Below are 19,418 nucleotides of genomic sequence, written 5' to 3'. Positions count from 1 at the left end.
TTTCAAACAAGCCCGCTGTTTTCCGTTTGTCACCTGCGTCATCGTGATCACGTCATTTTACGACGGCTACGATTGACACACGGCAGATTGACTGATTTCCAAAAGCAGGTCCTAGAAGCTGAAGTAGTACTTAAAACAATGAGGAATTGTACAAGGTAATTGTGGAAATGGTGACACTTTCACACACCCTAATTTGTTTTTCTTTTTATAAGGACACTGAAATAAAGACGGAATTAGCCTATTATTAGCCTACTTGTTTCAACAATAATCATCTACCATATCTGACCTAATATAGAATATACTTTATGAATATAAAAAATCACAAGTAAGCTTACAGTTGACTGAATGATGGGGATATACTCTGTGTGTTCAGAGACCCCAGTTTGCAGCATTAATATTGAATATATGAATTGAATTGAACGTGATATAGAGTATAGGCTACATTATACTAATGTGGATTATTGTGTTTGTGACTAATGATCAGGATTTCATTTAATGTGAAAAGAGAACTTCATATAACATTGCCCTGGTGGTGACTCCTTGAATCCGCCCATGCCTCCCACTGGGCTTTCATCAGCAGTAGATTTTAGCTGACCAAGACCAACTCTGAGCTGTGATTAAGATCAAGACCACACTGCCATGGGTCATATCTATTGGCTCTAAATTATGAAAAAGAAAATGTTCAAAAAAAGTATATGTAAAAGAATTATTAATAATCTAATGCTGTGGCTGGAGAATATGCTACAGTGTGTGCAATGATTATCATGGTCATTTGTTTTCTTTTCCGACCTGAACCACTTACAGATTCAAGTTTTTCAGTCATGTTAATAAGCTTTATACAATATTAAACCCACCTTATTTAAATACGTATCATTTGAAATGAAAATCAAATTAACAAAGTATCAGAGAAAATATCTTCTGACATGTCACAAACCACATTACGGTTTATTTAAAATATTAAATAATTGATATGGTTAGCTTTGGCATGATATTGTGCAGAGCACTCTTTGGATCCAATAGTATCCCTCTGAAAAAGGCCAATGAACATCAAGTCCCCTCCAAATATAATTATTAGACCACATTAAAATAACAACATTTTGTAAAGGATTTAAATTATTTGTAATCGATATTTTATGACAAATAATAAATCAATACTTCACAGTTTTTTCTTTAAAACGTAAATATGTAAGCAATAAAAAAAAAATGAACGTAACTAATAAAATAAATAGACCTTTGAGTTATTCAATTAGTCTTATGGGCATGGTTGAGCACACAATACTTCGAAATGAGGTGACTTTGCATGTCAAGTCCGTATTCAATTCATACAAAGGCTAGAAATAACAGCAGTGTAATTGAAAATCAAAGGTGGAATAAATACTTTTTTAACACCAGAGAAATATTCCAATTTGTCAAAATTACAGACATTAATACAAATGGCAACCTATTGGTGTTAGAGAAATGTTGTGCAGCTTTTATGCTAATATAGACACACACATAACCGCACACACACTAGAATGAGGGTTCCCCTGAGTCTGCTAGGGCTGCTTTACAAGCCTATAAATCTCTGCTGTTATCATAGCTCAACAGCCACACAAATGACGCAAAGAGAAATGACATTGAGATATGATATTGATCTTTATGTGGCAGTTTATGTTTAAAGTGTTGTTTTTCTTTTAATAGACACACTTATACTGTCCCTGTTGATATTTGCTATGTTTTTAATTATCAGTTGTTTGGCAAAAGGGTTATGCTAAAACATTTGAAATCTCTGACTCCTTAGTGGGAGCTAAGAGAACTGGATGGAAGCAAGGGATAATGAACAACGACACGTGTTTGACATCTGTTTTGCTGGTTGGACAAGACAACTCCATATTGTGTGGCTAATGTACTTAAGTGTCCAGCCAGATTTGGAGCACAGGGTGAGAGAGGAAAATGAAGAAATATGAGGACTGGCACTGCTCTTCAGTCCGACAAATGTTGGTTCATCTGCTGCCTGCCTCACACACACATGAACACACACACAGATAGAGAAAAGATGCAATTGACTTAGCATGATTAGGCTGTTCCTTGACCCATGAACAATGCCTCTCATTAAGATCCTCATTTGCGGAACAATTTTAGAGGCAGTAGACTGGTATATAATGTGCAACATCTGCCTGCCCCCTGTTTCTTGTTCAGACACACAAACTGACACATGGTATCTATGAATAAGCCCCTCTTTCTTTCCCTCGTCATAATAAATGTCTATCATACTGTATGTTTGCAACAGGGTTTTGTTTTGAATTTGGTCTCTGCCGTTTCACCTTAGTCTATAGAAAGTCAAATTAACACAATTCTCTGTAGGGAAGCTGGTAATTCAAAGAGATCAGTTTTTACCTATCCCCTCTTTCATTATCAAATGTGTATAATTTGGCCCCAGACAGATCCAGTTGCTTACATGTTCTACTAAGGCATGTTCCACCATGTTTTGACAGGGCCTGATGTGCTCTTTCCTATGTGTGAATCTGTATCTCCCATTCAAGTGTTTGTTGTCTGTCCCACTAATGACAGATTAATTCAGATCTGAGAGCATTTAGGGGCACATAAAAGACAGATCTCTGCCAGGCACCCTGTCATATCACCAATGATGTGCTTCCTTTCTCAAAAAGAAGGTAAAAAAAACATTTTCACACATTCTCCTCAACCTCAAAATCATTATCTGATATCAGTTATTCATCGAAATGGTGATAAGATGGATACATGAATCTGTTTATTTTTTAAACTTTAAACAACAAAAAAAGGTTATATGGAGTGTGATTTGAGTCTCTACATTTATTTTGTCTATTTATCCATTAAAACTGCGTCTTGTGGCAGGATTATACTACTTGGGCAAACAGACTGTAAATAATTGTCATTGAGATCAAAATCTCTACAAACTCACACCATAAGCTTCTTCAAGTTCCCAAAATGTCCACAACTAAATGTAAATTATTAAAAATGGGTTCAGCCAAATACATTGGATTATTACACATATTACAGTATTGACATCTTCCTTCATAGCTCACAACAAATATGAATGTATAAAAAGAAATAGTATGTGTAAATGTCCTAACTTGGTGATTATTAGTTGCTGAATAAAGGGCATACAAATAATACATGTTAACAATATCCAGCAAAGACTACATTTAAAATTTGTTTTTTGATAACCCATTAGTGTAACAGTCCCTCTAAAGGAAAGGAAAGCATTCATGGGACCTGTGGGTTTGTCACTGAAACTCCTCCAGCATTCATACTCATAAATGAAATAACTGAACATTTATATATGTTGAAATGAATCATAGCTTAAGTCACTGTCACGACCTGTGTTGTGTTAAGAAAGAGATGATGAGGTGGTTAAACTCAATGAAACGATAGAAACAGACTGCTCTTTATTATCAAAATGAATTTCACCTTAAACACTGGTTTATGTGCAACACTATATGCAGCTACATTAAATAGATTACATAGTTGTTTTTCCTATGTGCCCTACCCAACTAAATGACATATGTTGTCACTACAATTGCACAGCATGGTTTAACTACTTTAGTAGATGCCACAGAATATGACTGACTCAGGTGTATCGCTGCAAATGTAAATCGACCGCTGTTTGAAGTTGTCTTTGTGGGCCTCCTGTGTCTAATTGCCCAACTGTTCAAATGTGAAGAGCCACCCCTTGGAACAAGACAGCTCTTGCACTGACAATCCCAATAACCATGCTTGTCTCACTTCTGTTCTGCCTCAGCGGAGTCACTGGGAAGTTCATGTGCTAGGCAGCATTTAGTCTACAAGGGGAAGAAGTGACACAGAACTGTGATCATGCAAATGCACCTGCATGAAAAATTCAAGAACCAAATGACAAGCCCTGGTGTGCCAGTGCTGACAGAGGAAGGAAGAGAGGCACATCCCGAGGAAAAATATGACACTCCATGGAGAATTGTGAAAGCACAGTCTCCGCCTGCCGCCTCAGGTAAGTGGGGATATTGTCTGCATTAATGTGGCCGAGCTTTGATGCTGAGGGAGGAAAGAACCTGAGAACTGCTGGAGATGACAATAGATACTAAAGAGCCACAAGTCCCCCGCTTTAAAGGAACATTGATTGTACAAATGCCATTTGGGATGTCAAACGTGCACAGTGTTTAGTAGAACATCACCCCCGCTGCATGGAAATGAGACAGGCTCCAACATGTGGGTTCCAATATAGTCTTTGAATACAGCCACTTTGTAGCACGGCTGATGGCTCTATTAGGTTGAGTGTCTCAGGTTTTCTTGTTGACTAACAATAGATCATAAAAAGCTGTTATCCCACTGGTTGCCTTTTTGAAAAGGGCCATGAAAAATCAAATATTCACTAATTTCATGTCCAATCGCTGACATTTTGGAGCTTGTTTGCACAGATTTCTATTCAAGTGATGCCCTGAGGAGGAATATCATATCTCGCGCTGGCGTCCGTGGGAGAATCATCAGCCACTCTTGACCTCAAGCATGAGCTGTCCTGATGCTGAATCCTGTGAGACATTGGACAAAACCCCAGGACAGAGAAATTGATTACCACTTCTCTTCCCTCTATTCAGCCTTTAGACATACAATAGCTGAGCACCTAAATCAGACATTTCTAGTTAAAAACCGTCCTTCATCACAAACCTTAAACTCTGTCTTTGCCATCATGTGAATTTCTGTATGCATGTGATGTCGCCGATCTTGCAAAGCCCCCCCACATGCTGTGTGTACAAGCCCCATTATTCATGTCCTTACACTAACCCCGCTTAGATGACATAGACCTCTGTTTGACTCCCATCTGATAACCTTCTGGTCCTATCCTCAACAGACAAGAGTCGTCATAAAGAAGGAATTGATCCACACAAGACCCGCCTAATGCAGCACACATATGCATGTGTTTGTGTGTATCCACAGTGCCATGAACCTCAGGGCCATGCTCACTCATGACTCACCCAACTACTGTGCCATCCTAGCCCCAGTTAGCCCCCCAGGATGTGTGGGAACGAGAAGTCAGGCTATTTCCCTTGGGCTTTTACCAGAGAGCTTGTCCTTTGCTTGGTGAAAGGGTAAATTAAGGTAGTGAGGTTGTATTTAAGTTCATATTTCCCTTGTGTACGAGAGAGGACACCAAGGACATGGGACATTGATCGCCCTGAGTAAATGTTGTCCAGTTGGAAAACATCTATTAAATGAGAAAAGTATTGGTCTTACTTCTAACACCTGTGCTTCCCACCCTATGAGATAGGAGAGTTTAAAGGAAGAAATTAAGATATTGTATCTAGTTTTACATTAAAACTTCTAGAGGAAATCTGATTTTTGGCCATGAAAATAATTTTGACATGAACTGATGGTTAAACATAACTTATCAAAGAGACATTATCAAGTTACCATAGGTGCTGGTCTCAGCTATTACACATCAGTGGTAGTGCTATTCAAGAAACACCATTAGAGCCATCAACTGCTTCCTGATTTGCAAAGAGAAATTACACTATGATCCAGTTCTTTGAAAAGGCTCAACGGATCTAGGGAATGGTTAAACTGACCTTTGTACATGCTTTGGTAGTGACTGGAACTTAATGAACAGGAGGACCTCGGTGGATTTGATGGATCCGTGAATGCAACGCAGCAACTGATGGCCTTCCCAGGAGGTGGAACACTCCAGTAGCAGGTTCAATAGCTCATTACCATGCAGTCCCTCTGGATGATTAGTGAACAGTGGGATCCTGTCACAGGGACAAATAAACATGTACTCTCCTTCCCTATCAAGATGCCTTTACTGGTTCTTAAACCGTATACATTAATGTCAGTGTCTACTTTAATGGTATACTGTAGAGCCCATCTGGTACTTTTTTATTGGGTTGCTACACATTTGAACACTAACATTTGAGTTTGTTTATGGAATGTTGGTTTGTTTTTTTACATACATGGGACACCAATATGTAAGGTTTGTGATATATTACAGATTATTAAAAAAAACGTGCCTGTGTGTTTTGACAAACTGTGATGGTGCTAATGTTTCTATCGCTGATGGACTAAACAGGCTGCGTATTGAAAGCACAATCACTGTCATTATGGATGTTAAAAAGAAGAAAAAAATAGCATAAAATTAAATCTGAATCGAGTGGCAAAAGTGAATGATTGATACAGCAGCTAACATGAGATAATATTGTAAATGAATTACGTTTGACTTTTTTTGTACTGAAATGTATTGCTTCTTTTTTATTGACTGCATTAGAATATTGCCAATAAGCAAATATCACCCAATTATTGGTTGTAGTATGTGCAATGCTCCACTTAAAAAAACTGTAGAAAGCCTGATTAGTTTTATTGAACATTTGGTAAGTTAACCGGGAGCTTGTTATGATTTTGTGTGTGCTATAATCCTAAAATGCATTTTAACATGTTACTCTTCAAGGATGTTTAAGTTTAATGGATTACTGCAGGCATGTTTTGAAGTTTCAGAACAGGCCCTTTTAACCCCCAGTAATAACATCTATATGTTCTAAATCTTTGGGCGAATATGTTTGCTACCTGTTCAATGAAATGTAATGTAATGTTTAGTAGTATTTATTTTGTTTAAGGAAGTACTTAATTTTAGTAGTATTTATTTTGTTTAAGGAAGTGCTTGATTTCCCCTCAGCAGGAATCTCATATAAAGGTTGACGTGCGGTGTATAGTGTGCATAAAGATAAAGGTATAGGTTAACATCATGGTTTTGGTTGAATGATAACAATTTACCAGGTCTAATGTTTCAACTTTGTGTTGTCTTTTGCTGTTTCAAGACCAGGATCTGTACGTAATCATAACCTAATGTAACTTAAAAGGGGACCTAAACATAAGAACATTAACATCAATTGAGTTGCTATGAACACATATTGACTTTGAGGAGTGAAAGTTGTCGGAAAAAGATGTGTATAGACAATTAAGGACTTACTGTAGAATGTGTTCATTAAAAATATTTCCTCATTCAATTACTCATTAGATTTAAAAAAAACAATTGTTCTACATGTATTTGTTGTTGTAAAGCATACTGTAAATGTAATTTATGGGAGTTTTATGTGACTGAGTTTAGATTCATAATTTTTCACAACATACGAACATCTCAAAATGACCTTTTAACAACATGAAGATAAAAGAATGTTTGACCCAGCTCATGCAGCCCACCTAGCAATACAGAGGCACAATTGTTCAAACAATAATGAACTAAAGAAACAGCTTGAAGCTGAAAGTAAAGTATGGCTACCCATACACCCACTATCATAACTTTGCTATCGCACATCTTGTGTGCATTGTAACATCGATTTTTCATCTGATAGCTTAGCAAGATGCTTACAGCAAAGGAATAAAGATCATGTTTTGCTTTGATGATCAGTTTGTGTCACATTACTCATCCACAGCCCCCGGTGTCTATATGTTTAATCAACCCAGCTGAACAGAAAACACTTTACTGAGTGAAATTAAAGCAGCATCAAAGCATTTGAAGTCGACAAAAATGATATAATCACCTCTGGGTTTTTTTTCTTATGGAAAACCTTTTAAAGGCTTCTTGTTGTGTTGCTCACATAACTATGTAATATCTCATGTAATTAGCAATGTAAGCCATCTGACAAACGGGCATATGGTCCTTGCTCTCCCATGGCCTTGGCCAAGGAATGAATATGCATATCCTGGGACCCCAGGAGCTTGTTACCCTGGAATGAATTCTACACAAGCCTAATCCCTGATCTATTATTTACCCCTTGACCAAACATGCAAGTGGGGCTTGCAGACGCTTGACTGGGATTCTGCTGCCTCTCTGAGCCTAGTGGAGGAGCCAGTCTGAGGCAGGCAGTCACTCTGAGGAGCTGCATGTCTCTCTTTCTGCTCAGCTCTATCTTCAAACACACACATAACCACACACTCCTTCAACTATTCACTCTTGAGATGTCTCAGTCAAATGTTGAGCAAATCCTCACATAAACAAGCACACAATTAATCTTTAATGAGCACACTCACTTCTGAGGGAAATGAGGGACACAAGTTTGGAAATCAGTGTCACATCCCTGCAGTACACACACAAACCATAAACCATTTCCAACTGCTGAAAACACGTGTGCATGAGGAGTGCGTGTAGGCTACTGCAGCTACCCCTGAGGGTAGGGAAAGTGAAAAAAGTGAAAGTTTGGTTTATGCAAGAGAAATGCAGCTTGTTCCCCCTAAGTTGCTGTAATACCGCTTTTAAAAGATGGCAGGAAATTAAATTGCTTTAGGTTTATTTTTTGTTTTTTATTTGCTATTTGGATGCATTTTCTTACAATATTATATAACAATTGTTATTTTAATCACACTACATCTGAACACAATACACACAGGGATATTTCACAGATTTCTTGCTGCTTTTCAAGTGTTTCCACGGGCTGTAAATGCGCATCTCTTTGCCGATTTCCTATCTTGAGGCTGAGAATTGTTGACACGTTTTTGGCGTTGACACTTCCTCCTGAGACATCACCGTATATCAGCTCATTGGGCACAAACACTCTTTGGACCGACAGTCACTCGGGTTACAGTCGCACAAGGCGTGTGAAACTCAGGTCTGAATCCACAGCACCTTCTCTCAGCCCGGACGGTCCGCAGCTCTGCGCTGACTCTGCAGAAGGAAACCATCGGGGGAGTGTATGAAGGCGTTTTTTAAGCGTTTTTCTTAAGGTAGGACAAGCAGTTACAAGACCGCTTCTGGTTGTCAGCGATCCTTTCTGTTTCCTTCACTTCTTCGGTTTACGGTTTGGGGAAAAGAAGAGGGGACAGACTGTCGTGGTCCTGCGTTCCTCTCCGTGAGACCGAAGCGTTTCCAAACGTCTTGACGCGCGTTTTTCTCAGAGAAGGAGCCCGGACACAGTGGTTCTCGGTATAAAAAGAGTGACTGTTGTATACTAAAAACTGACATTAACGGCTATGATACGTCTGTGAAAGAAACACCGACGTTGAATCATCTCACACTGCGCGCAGGATTGAAGAGGAGAAAGTTCCCCACTTGAGGGCGAAATCAGACTTTTTGAGGACGCCAAGTTTGAAAAGTGCCAGGAGCCCCGGGGTCTTTCAGATACAACATGCAGCAATGGTAAATAATATTTTCCTGCTCGTGCTTACTCAATTCATTAGGTCCTAACACACCACTTTTATAATTGAGTAACTTTTTAAAAACTTATGTGCTGATCTGTCATTTGAACTGAACCGATCAGATAAAACGTTTTCCAGATATCTTTATTTCCCTCTTGTTTCTGATTCTTATGACTCATCATTGAATTTCTTAATATGTCTGCTTTCAAAGAAAAATATTTCTTCTGCTGGTTGGGATCTTTTTCTTTCTCTTCCATGTGTCTTACAAAAGTAATATGTGTGAGCATATTAGAAAATAAGACCTAAAATCTTATTTTTCTGAACCGTGTTATTAAACTATTACTTTACTTAATATAGTTTTATAGTTTTCGTCACGCCTCGAAAGCATTACTCAATTCGCTGCTCCCCAAATGACAATTAAAAACGTTTACTTGACGTTAGGGGGCACATCGTTAACTCCAGATACAGAGTAAATAATTGTTTATATTTATGTAGTAAGCAACTCTATGCTACCTGTAGATTCTGGCCTTCACATTTACAGACGCATGCAAACCACTGAATGCTATGTATCAAGGTAATTTAGTGCAGTGTCTTCAGATAGCACACATAAACAGGGATGATAAAAATGTGTTGTGTGTTTACTTAAATAAAAGTGAACAGACTTCATTTCATTGCTGGGAGCAACATTTCTCAAGTTATTTTTTTTTAGGCCTAAAATCCATTTGCTGCAAATCCTGCTTCACCTTTCTACAGGATTCCTCCTTTTCGTATTTTTCTGAAACAGTTTTAATGATTTTTTAAAGTCCTGATCGGAGTGGGTCTCATACAAAAACAGACAAGTTTGCCTGTGTTAGATTGCAAAGAAAAGCTTCAGGTAAATAAATTGTTGCATTGTGCGATGCTGTTTTTGGGGGTTAACAACACTATAATCTGACAATTCTTTATTAAACAAATTGGATTTGAGGCCCTGTGCTACTGTACCTCTCAAGGAAAACTCTTTTGGTCAACGTGTGACAGTGAAACACAAGCAGAAGCACACCGAGGCATTTCATGTCAGGGTAAGAAATTTCATTGTGGACATATCTGAAAGCTTCAGGAGACAGGGAAGACGGAGGGAGAGGGGCAGAAAAAGAAAAAACAGTGAGAGAGAGATTGAGATGAATGGCCCCACTTAAAAGCAGCAGAAAAGTACCTACACACTTTCATCAGTGAGATGTGTGTGAGATTAATGTCTAGCACAGTATTTTGGCCTGGTCTTGAGTGTGTGTCAGGGATGTTTCATGAGCCTAAGCTGGTGCTGCTACTACACTGAAGAATGCCAATTTACATTCCTGGAGTGTCATTTCATTACTTTTATCTCCGTGCTGCTTTCTCCCTGCCAGGCCAGTCAGGGATCGGTGCAACTCAAATTTCCTTTTTTACCGCACAAGTCACACAAACAAAAATCCTGGTATTCCTTTTTATGTGTGTTTCTGTTTTTCTTGTACGTCGGATGATTAAACACTTATTACTCTCTTGTTGGCAGAGAATAAGTGCAGGCGTGTTGCAGGAAAATACATAAAATAACAGCAGAAAAAGGTTGGAAAGCAAAACATAAAATAATGGAGAAAATGTCGAGGTAAATGTCCTCGTTATGCACTGACTAGACTCAGCCTACAGCACTGCTTCGTGAGGTTAAAGAAAAAGTTAAAGTTGTCAGCGAGGCAACAGCTAGGTCGTGATTCCTCTGGGTCTGTGGGAATCAGAGAGTGTGTGAGAGTGTGTGTGTGTGTGCGGTGTGGGAGACACTGGTTAGTCGGTTCAATAATCTGCTGGACAGGTAGGCCTGTGACGCCCCCCTTAGAGAGTCTGCTAATGAAGAGAAAGGCTGCTTAGTGGTGCTCTGCTCTGACCCCTCCAACCCTCCCTGTCCCCCCTGCTGGCTTCCTCTGATTACTACTCACATCCACAACTCTGCCCTCCTCTTCTTCCTCCACTCCATCCTCCACATTGAACAAGATTTTCTTAAACCCTGCCTCTTTATTTGAAAAGAATGGGTGCTAAGTGTATAAAGGCTCTACTGATGACCCCATGTTCTGCTCTTGTTTTTATTTTGTGTTCACTTGTTCATTTCCATATTGTAGTGATTCATTTCTACTTGACCTTCTGGTTCAGACCCATTTTCTGTGCAATTTTAGTCTTGAGAAGGCTCTAATGTGAAGAGCTTAACTCCAGCGACGCGCTGGTGAAAGGAAATATGTGTTAGCGCAGGAAGAAAAAACAAACAAACATTTATTTTAGATGAAAGGAGAGATGTACTTTCACTCATGCTAACGGGTTTAGATATTCAGCCTCAACAACATCAAAGAAACGTTTATGCTGCACCAAAAAGCCTCTGCTCCTCTCCATCTGTCCTCAGTCCCAATAATCTCTTGAGTGACCAATAGTGTGTCTTGGCAGTGACAGAAAAGGCAATATTTTGAGAGGGGGAGTGGGGTCAGATGCCTAGTGGTGGCTTGAGATGAAAATCTTTGAACAAGACACGATAACCCAAGCTGCAGGCTGCAGCGACCTAAACAGAGACACTGGGAAATGTTCACACAAATTGGATGGCAGGAGTCCTAATTTAATAAAGAGCACAGTGTGAGACATACTTGATTTAAAACAATATACATATAGTACATTTTTTGTACCTCAGCAAACAAAGTAAGAAACTAAATCTTCACACACTTACACTAAAGAAAACTCTGCAGCGTCCTCCAAATACATAATGAAATTTAGAGAGTGGGTTAACATGTGCCTAGTCTTGTACTATGACACATGTTAATATCTGTATAGTTTTTTTGAACCCCCAAAATGAAAGTATTTTCTCTGTAGTGGGAAATTAGAACACTCTCGGTAATGGCAAAAGAAAAAGAGGATTAAAATCATGCTCCGTGCTACAAGCTGTGTTCAAACTGTAAACTGATACGTGTACTTACATGTGTTACATTTTTTGTATAATTTTTTTTCTACGGGCTTCATTTCACATGCTAATCCAAACACTATCGTATTCCTTAAGGAAGGAATAAGGGAAACTTACGTCTTATTACGTGAACTCACCCAGTGTGTGCAGAAGCCACACACTCCCTCGCTCTTTATTTGTTTAAAGTGAGAAATGATAGAACGCATATTGCACAGCTCTGCCTCTAGAAATACACCCTCCGCTGCATTTTTCACTCTTCCCAGACACGGTCATGATTCTTAAATTTTCAGCTGTAATTTGGGTTGGCCTTAATTGATTATGTCCAGAACTAATTACCGGCAACTGTGTAAAATAAACACTTCAGTGTCACTGGGTGGCAACTGTCCGATCGGCAGGGAAATTACATTTCACTTGTAATCCATACGTTCTGCAGCTCGGCAGGAATATAATTCATGTCGACGCTATAGAAATACCAGAGACGCTGGACTTGTGTAACGAACAGGAGTATAGTTGTAACCAAATGCCTCAGTTGGGAGGTATAGGGTTATGTGGTATAATTTATATTTTATAGCTCCCTCCTGCACTGACTGCACTCCAGAATAAAGTTGTTCGATTTTGTTCCATGAACAGTGAGTGAGAAAATCTGGGATTTCACTTGTGATGGTAACTCCAGACACCACTTTGTTCCTTGCTTTCTTCTTGTATTTTTTATTTTCCTGTTGAGTCTCATTTCTTGCTTCCAGATAAAAAGACACCTAACTGCTGCTGTTACAATACACAGTGTTTACGTGGATTTTGTTTGTGTGCTTTTTTCATGGGTGTGTGCATCAGTGCCCCATGCTTCAGTGATTCAAAAGGCATGGAAAGATATCCTCAGGCCATACAGAGTGATTTGATTAAAAGAGAATAATTTGCCCTAAAGGTGTCTCTTCTCTTCTCTCCCCAAAAGCTGGTGGAAGGAATCTGATATGACAAGATAAGTGGTGGCTCATGAAAAATTCCTGAGGACTGAGACGTAGCATGTTGACTTTGGAATTATTGCCCTGAGTGTGTAGTTCTTTGCTAGTAACTGTGCCTGACAATGTTATTTTACCTGAGTAGACTTTGAAATTATTCCTTGGGATCTAAGTCCCGATTTCTCTTCTTTAGAACCTGTCCAAAGAAAGGACCAAATACATTTCCTGATTATTTTTTCACCTTACATCAAAGTTCTGTTTAATGGTGAGCTTTCAATTAGTGTTAAAAGGGACAGAATACCTGTTTGATAGGAAAACATGTCATTCTGTTTCCTATAGTTGTTAGCAGGGCTTTTGGGCTTGTACATTATACTCGGGGGGAGGGCGCTGAAATGGCATGTAATAGCTCAGCCAATCAGGATAAGCCCAAAAACTTCTCAACTCACTACAGGTAGCAGAAATGTCCATCAAATCCAAGTTTACACATGTTTTAGTAACAGAAAAAGCAATACAAGTGAGATGATTACCTGTGTTCAACTGTTGACATGCTTCTTGATGCAATGCTACCCTTCCTGGCTGCCGGTGATTGCATTGGTGGCAATGACGTCAGCCTGAGCACAGGGGAGGCAGGCTGCTTTTTAGATGACAGATCCGGACTTTCACTATTGTTCAAGACCACTTCTGCATCTGTTTGAAACTTAGTCGTCCACCTCTCTTCCGGGGAAACTTTGGTCTGTCCCGAGGATGACGGTGTGTTACTTTTTTTTGTCACTGAACAAATTGGTTGACATAACTACAGACAGTAGCCTCATATTTACCAGTTTTTTCTTTGTTCTAGTCATCCATTAATACTTTAAGTCTAATTTTAGTGGCCTTAAATTATCTTTGGCTAAGATTAGAGAGCTGGCTTCACTCTCTTTGGTATAAAATACAGTCAGGGTTAAGGAAGTGAGCGTGGGGACAATCCTATGATAGTGTGTCACAATACAGACACACTTTCATTGGAGGCAATTCAACACCATTTCTCAGTCGTCCATCCGTCCATTTGTTTGTCCATGTAATAAGCTATATAATTCCCATCTATGCTGGATCAAGAGGGAGCTCGGCTCACCTTGGCTTTCAAAGATGTACTTTCACAGAGACAATGATTTTTATCTGAATATATTTATAATGTTTCAGGCACACTTCTGACGTTGTGGGCTGTGAGTGTATAATGTAGCCTTTATTACCCAGTCTTGAAGCAGAGTTTGGTCTCTTTATCCTTGTGTCAGTGACTGTATATTCATTTTAAAAAGATCTGTGAATGATGTCAGTAAATTGTGTATGCATTCAACTACGCTGTGAACACTTTCAATGCATTACTCATTTTAAATAATACTCCAAAATGATGTTCAATGGACAAAGCTCTTTAGTGGATATGAATTATGACTATTGTCCGTCAGAAGCATAGACCGTTTAAAACACGAACGTAGTGTCTGAGAAGTGCATAACTTCAATAACTTCATAATTTGTTAAATAAAATTTCAACAACTGAGTTTAACAAATGAACCCCATACAGTTGTCATGAACAGTGGAATTTGCTTTCATGATTATATGTTCTGTAAAGTTCTGCAGCTTGATTGAAGTAAAGAAGGAAATTGAAGGACAATTTTTGGTATGTGGTACCAACACATGAGGACTGTGTCCCGTTTCCTACCGACAGTCAATATTTACCGAGACCGCGTTTCTTCGTTCCTTGATCCGATAAAGCTCCCCCACCTCTAAAGAAGTAGTTATTTAACCCAAACCACAATGTTTTTCCAACCTGACTAAGTATTTACTTAAAACCAAGCCATCATCTTTCCGTTAGCCCTGATCAAGTTGTGTTTGTGCCTGAACGTTAATCATACTTGTGTCACATCATAACATATTTCTTTTCTTCCCAACTGTTTTGTAAAGCATGGATGGAGGATGCTGTCTAGCCTAGTGTCAGATCTAAAGAAATATCAAACCTTATACACTAACTGAGAGTCCAGACGTAAGCATTTTAAACAGTAACAGCTATGTAGACAATGTCCTTTACACAACGTCTACCGACGCCTCAGGGTAGTTAGCATCTAGATTCATAGTGTTTCCAGCGGGTCTTGACCATGTGGTTTGGCAGGAACACATGGATTAACTCTTTATAACTGATTTGCTGCTGTCAAATAGAAACCTCCTCCACCAGTCTGATGCCACATGTTAAACCTGTCCGTGACATCACTATGACTGTCTCGATCTACATTAGTATTTCAAGGGGATATTCAGTTGATTATGAGGAATCTATCGTGCCTTGCAATTCATCACCACAAAGCTGGATGACATTAGAAGTCTGAACCTGTGATTGTTGGAGACAAACTTACTATTTACAGTGATAATCATAGTAATTAAGCAGTTTGAGGATGAGGGGACTTAGTGTGTTTGTTTGGGCCTAAGTTCACTTTTCCTGTTTGAGGGAAACCTAAACTTGTGAAGGGAACATCTGTACTTGTGTGTGTGTGTGTGTGTGTGTGTGTGTGTGTGTGTGTGTGTGTGTGTGTGTGTGTGTGTGTGTGTGTGTGTGTGTGTGTGTGTGTGTGTGTGTGTGTGTGTGTGTGTGTGTGTGTGTGCCTGTGTGCATATGATTGTGTATGTGAGTTTTCACATGCATCTGCGGCTGTGTGTTTTTGGAGCTGGGGGGAAATCTGCTGACAGGTAGTGTGTCAGAAGGGGGACAGTGGCGCTTTTGAGACAGACACAAGAGACGAGTCTCAGGGAGAGTAAGAGGGCCTCTTTCATGTGACTCCGCATTCCACCAAGGCACAGGCAGAGAGAGGCACAAGACGAGACATGCGTCCCCCCTCGTCACTCCCTCTGCCTCCTCCCCCAGTGCACCCACTCTCCCCTCCCTATCCAGCCTCCACCCCTACCCTCTGCTAGTGACCTTACCATTTATCAAAGAACCCCATGCTAGAATTCTTCCTCAGCATCTGTGTCCTGGCGGGTGAGTCACATACACACTCAAACACACACATACATGAGCAGCTTTGTAAAGTAACTGAGTAGATTTAATCAAGTACTATACTTAAGTAAAATCACAGGAGACTTTACTTGAGTATTTCAATTTTTGCTACTTTGTGATTGTACCCCACTACAATTCAGAGGTAAATCATGTACTTTTACTGCACTTCATTTATTTAATACCACTAGTTACTTTGCAGATTTGGAATAATAATGTCAAATATAATAAACCTTAAAAAAGACTTTAGTTACACATGTGCAAATGCACATTTACCAGCTATGATAACACTTAAATGCATAAATTATTATGATAAAAACATCTACTTTCACTTAAGTACAAGATCTGAAGACATTTCCAAACTTTGTACATGACACAAACACACACTCTGTAGCAGACCAATCTGTTTTGAATATTTTGGCGCTGTGGAGGGGCTGTCCTCGTTGTTCCCTGAGCTAAGAGGCTGAAACTCTCACACAGAGACATGGACACATGCTTGCACACACATTCTCTCCTCCTACTTGTTTCTTTATTGTACCTCCTGTCACTTTGTCCTATTCATTTAACCTTTCATTAGAGCCAGCAGACAGCCCTGTGTGTGTCTGCACAGCTTCAGGAACAATGCCAAAAAAGCCCCACTGTCACAGTTATTAGATTCCTCTGGCCCTCCTTTACCCCGGCAACTCAATATTAAGAGAGGGAGAGTGAAAGAGAGGATCCAGGATGGGGAAGAATAGGGAAAAAGAGAGGAAAAGGGGGTGCATGGGTGACGCATAACTCCTATGGTGAAGGATCCTTTTGAATTGTCAAGGACATGTGCCACATGTTGACAGTAGACAGGTTTCAGGCAGAACAAGGAAGGGAATGTAAGTCACGACAGGAAAGAGAGAGACAGAGGAGAGAGGACAAGCGTGACTATCTTGTGCTGTGGCCAGCAGCACCCTGAAGGAGTTACACTGAAAACACAAACAGTTTGTGGAGGAATTTTGTTTTTAATGGGCAGCCAGGAGGGGCAGTCTGGTCTCTGAGGAAGGACAGAGCAGCTCTCCCTTCTTCTCCCTCCTGTCTTCTGTCTTCCTCCTCTGTCTGTCTCTTCATCTACTCTCTCTACTTCCACACACACACACACACACACACACACACACACACACACACACACACACACACACACACACACACACACACACACACACACACACACACACACACACACACACACACACACACAGAAACTATACATTTTATGACCTCTGTTATAAGTGTGTGTGTGTGTGTGTGTGTGTGTGTGTGTGTGTGTGTGTGTGTGTGTGTGTGTGTGTGTGCGTGTGCGTGTGCGTGTGTGTGTGTGTTAAGCTACAAATTGTTATCAAGAATAATTTGCTCCTTTGCAATTTGAATAAAGATAAAGGGATTATTCCCAGATTATTTGATGAATTACATATTTAGAGGGGCAACAATATTTATTGAGAAGCCATAAAATAAAAAAGCTAGAAATTTCCTTTTGCCTGTTTAACAAATTCAATAATTTAACTTTATAGATAGCAGTCCTGTTGGTTGTAATGTTTGATACTTCTAATAAATCTAATAAATTGTCTTGACCTTTAAGGGCAACCGACAGTATACAGTTACTGTCATTTACACAGGAAAAAAAGTGAGGGGAGTTTAGCAAAAAACGGTATACGTACTTTAGACAATATATTTCATTTAGAGAGTTTGGAAAGGCAAAAGTCAACACTGTACATTTTGGAAAAAGTCTAAACTTTGGACACTTAGTAAAAATGATGCCAACTAAGCCTCAAGTCCTGATAGCAGACGCGGTACAGTTATGTTAGCCGTGCATTTAACCAAACTCCTCTGCAATCAGTCACAGCACAGGATGTGATGTCATAGTTTCAATATAGTAATACACATATTGAACAGAGCTTTGCTAACTGCTCACAGATGATGATGAATTGTGGTTGTGTTCTATTGTTGCACTTAATGGAGTTGAGTGAAGTGAGTTTGAGAAGGAGAGAATATTACCCAAAATGATTTAAGTAAATTTTTCTGTATTAACCAAAACCATGAGCTTTCTCTTATCTAAGTGTAATATTGCTGTACTCAAGGGGATTATATTGCAATATTTTGGCTTCAATAGCAAGAATTTTGTCACTTGCCAGATATGTTAAGTAACAACATTTCCTCATCACTGAGAAAATACAAACTGGGCCTCATTGTACATTTCTTACAAATTGTATTTGTTGTTGAAAATGAGTTGCATATGAAAATAATAGATTGGTAATGGGGCTGGAATAACATAAATTCATCAGGTTTTTCCACTGTACTCTGCTCTGATGAAGGCTGCGCTGCCTCTCTGGTAACTCTCCGGCTGTGCAGCAGCCCAGTCAGCAGACAGCAGACAGTGATGCTCCTCCAGTAATACATTAGCTGAAATGGATCAAGGCCTGGAGTGGAAAGGCATTGGTCACTCTGGTGGGGGGCAATGAATCGCTCACCAGTCATTGCAGATTGAACCAGGGGCGCGCGCGCACACACACACACACTTTCCCTGCCCTAAAGACAAAGTGCCAGAAACATAGCAACGGTCTTCACCCTGACCATCAGGCAGCAGTCTTGATGAAGTCCATCTCTCACTTCTGTCACCCCTCTGTTCCGACCCCCTTGTTCTATCCCTCCCCCTCTGAGGCCGTCGCTCGCTCTGTGTGACTGACTCTTTATTATCCTCATCCCGTCACTTAGTTAGACTGGTGACCAGCAGTCTGTCTCTCTTCTGTCCTCTCTGTCATCCCCTTTTCCAGCCTCTCCCTCCGGCTGGAAGCTGTCGATCCCCCTGTCTGCCCCACATCTCTAATTCTCTGATTGGACTCCCTCTTTCCTCTCAGGGCTGTAATTGATGGTGGTGTTATTGTGTCCAGTTGTCTGGCCTTAAAGCCGTTCATTGTGGTCAGCACTACTACAATTTAAGACATGCTGGGAATTGGGAAGACAGTGAAAAGTATTTTTTGTGTTTGTGTGTGCATGTTCCTGTATGTTCGCAAAATTGTTAAAGTTTTAAATCCAGGGTTATCCATGGGCTTTATCTGTTCAACCAATCAAAGTCAACTTGATTGGTTTTACAACTGTTCTTCAAAATCCCAACAATGTTGACATTCAAGACTTATTTTTGTCCTTCTGAATAAGGGACAATATTTCCTGAGAAATCCTTGTTCCTTCTCAACAAAATGATTGCCCTTGGCATCCATAGAAATGCACACGGTGGCTTTGATTGTGTGCTTTGTTTGGAGGTCCTTTCGTGCAGCATATTTCAACTGAATTTTAAACTATTTGGCAAAGTAATTACAAAATGTGGTGTGAAATAATTTCCAAAGCATCCAGAATAATTCAAAGCCTT

At 39.7% G+C, this 19,418-nt stretch overlaps 1 protein-coding gene across 1 annotated transcript in view; it reads left to right on the top strand.

Moving 5' to 3' along the window:
- The first annotated feature begins 8,565 nt into the window (after positions 1 to 8,565).
- Positions 8,566 to 19,418, top strand: part of bnc2 (basonuclin zinc finger protein 2) — a 147,322-nt gene continuing 136,469 nt past the window's right edge. Inside the window, exon 1 of the mRNA XM_063884712.1 lies at positions 8,566 to 9,112. The gene's annotated coding sequence lies outside the window, so the exon portion shown is untranslated. The remainder of the gene's footprint in view (positions 9,113 to 19,418) is intronic.

This window comes from Eleginops maclovinus, chromosome 5, assembly GCF_036324505.1.
Source record: "Eleginops maclovinus isolate JMC-PN-2008 ecotype Puerto Natales chromosome 5, JC_Emac_rtc_rv5, whole genome shotgun sequence".
Classification (NCBI taxonomy): Eukaryota; Metazoa; Chordata; class Actinopteri; order Perciformes; family Eleginopidae; genus Eleginops; species Eleginops maclovinus.
Note: the sequence above shows the minus strand (reverse complement) of the source record. Positions and strands in the feature narration are given on the sequence as shown.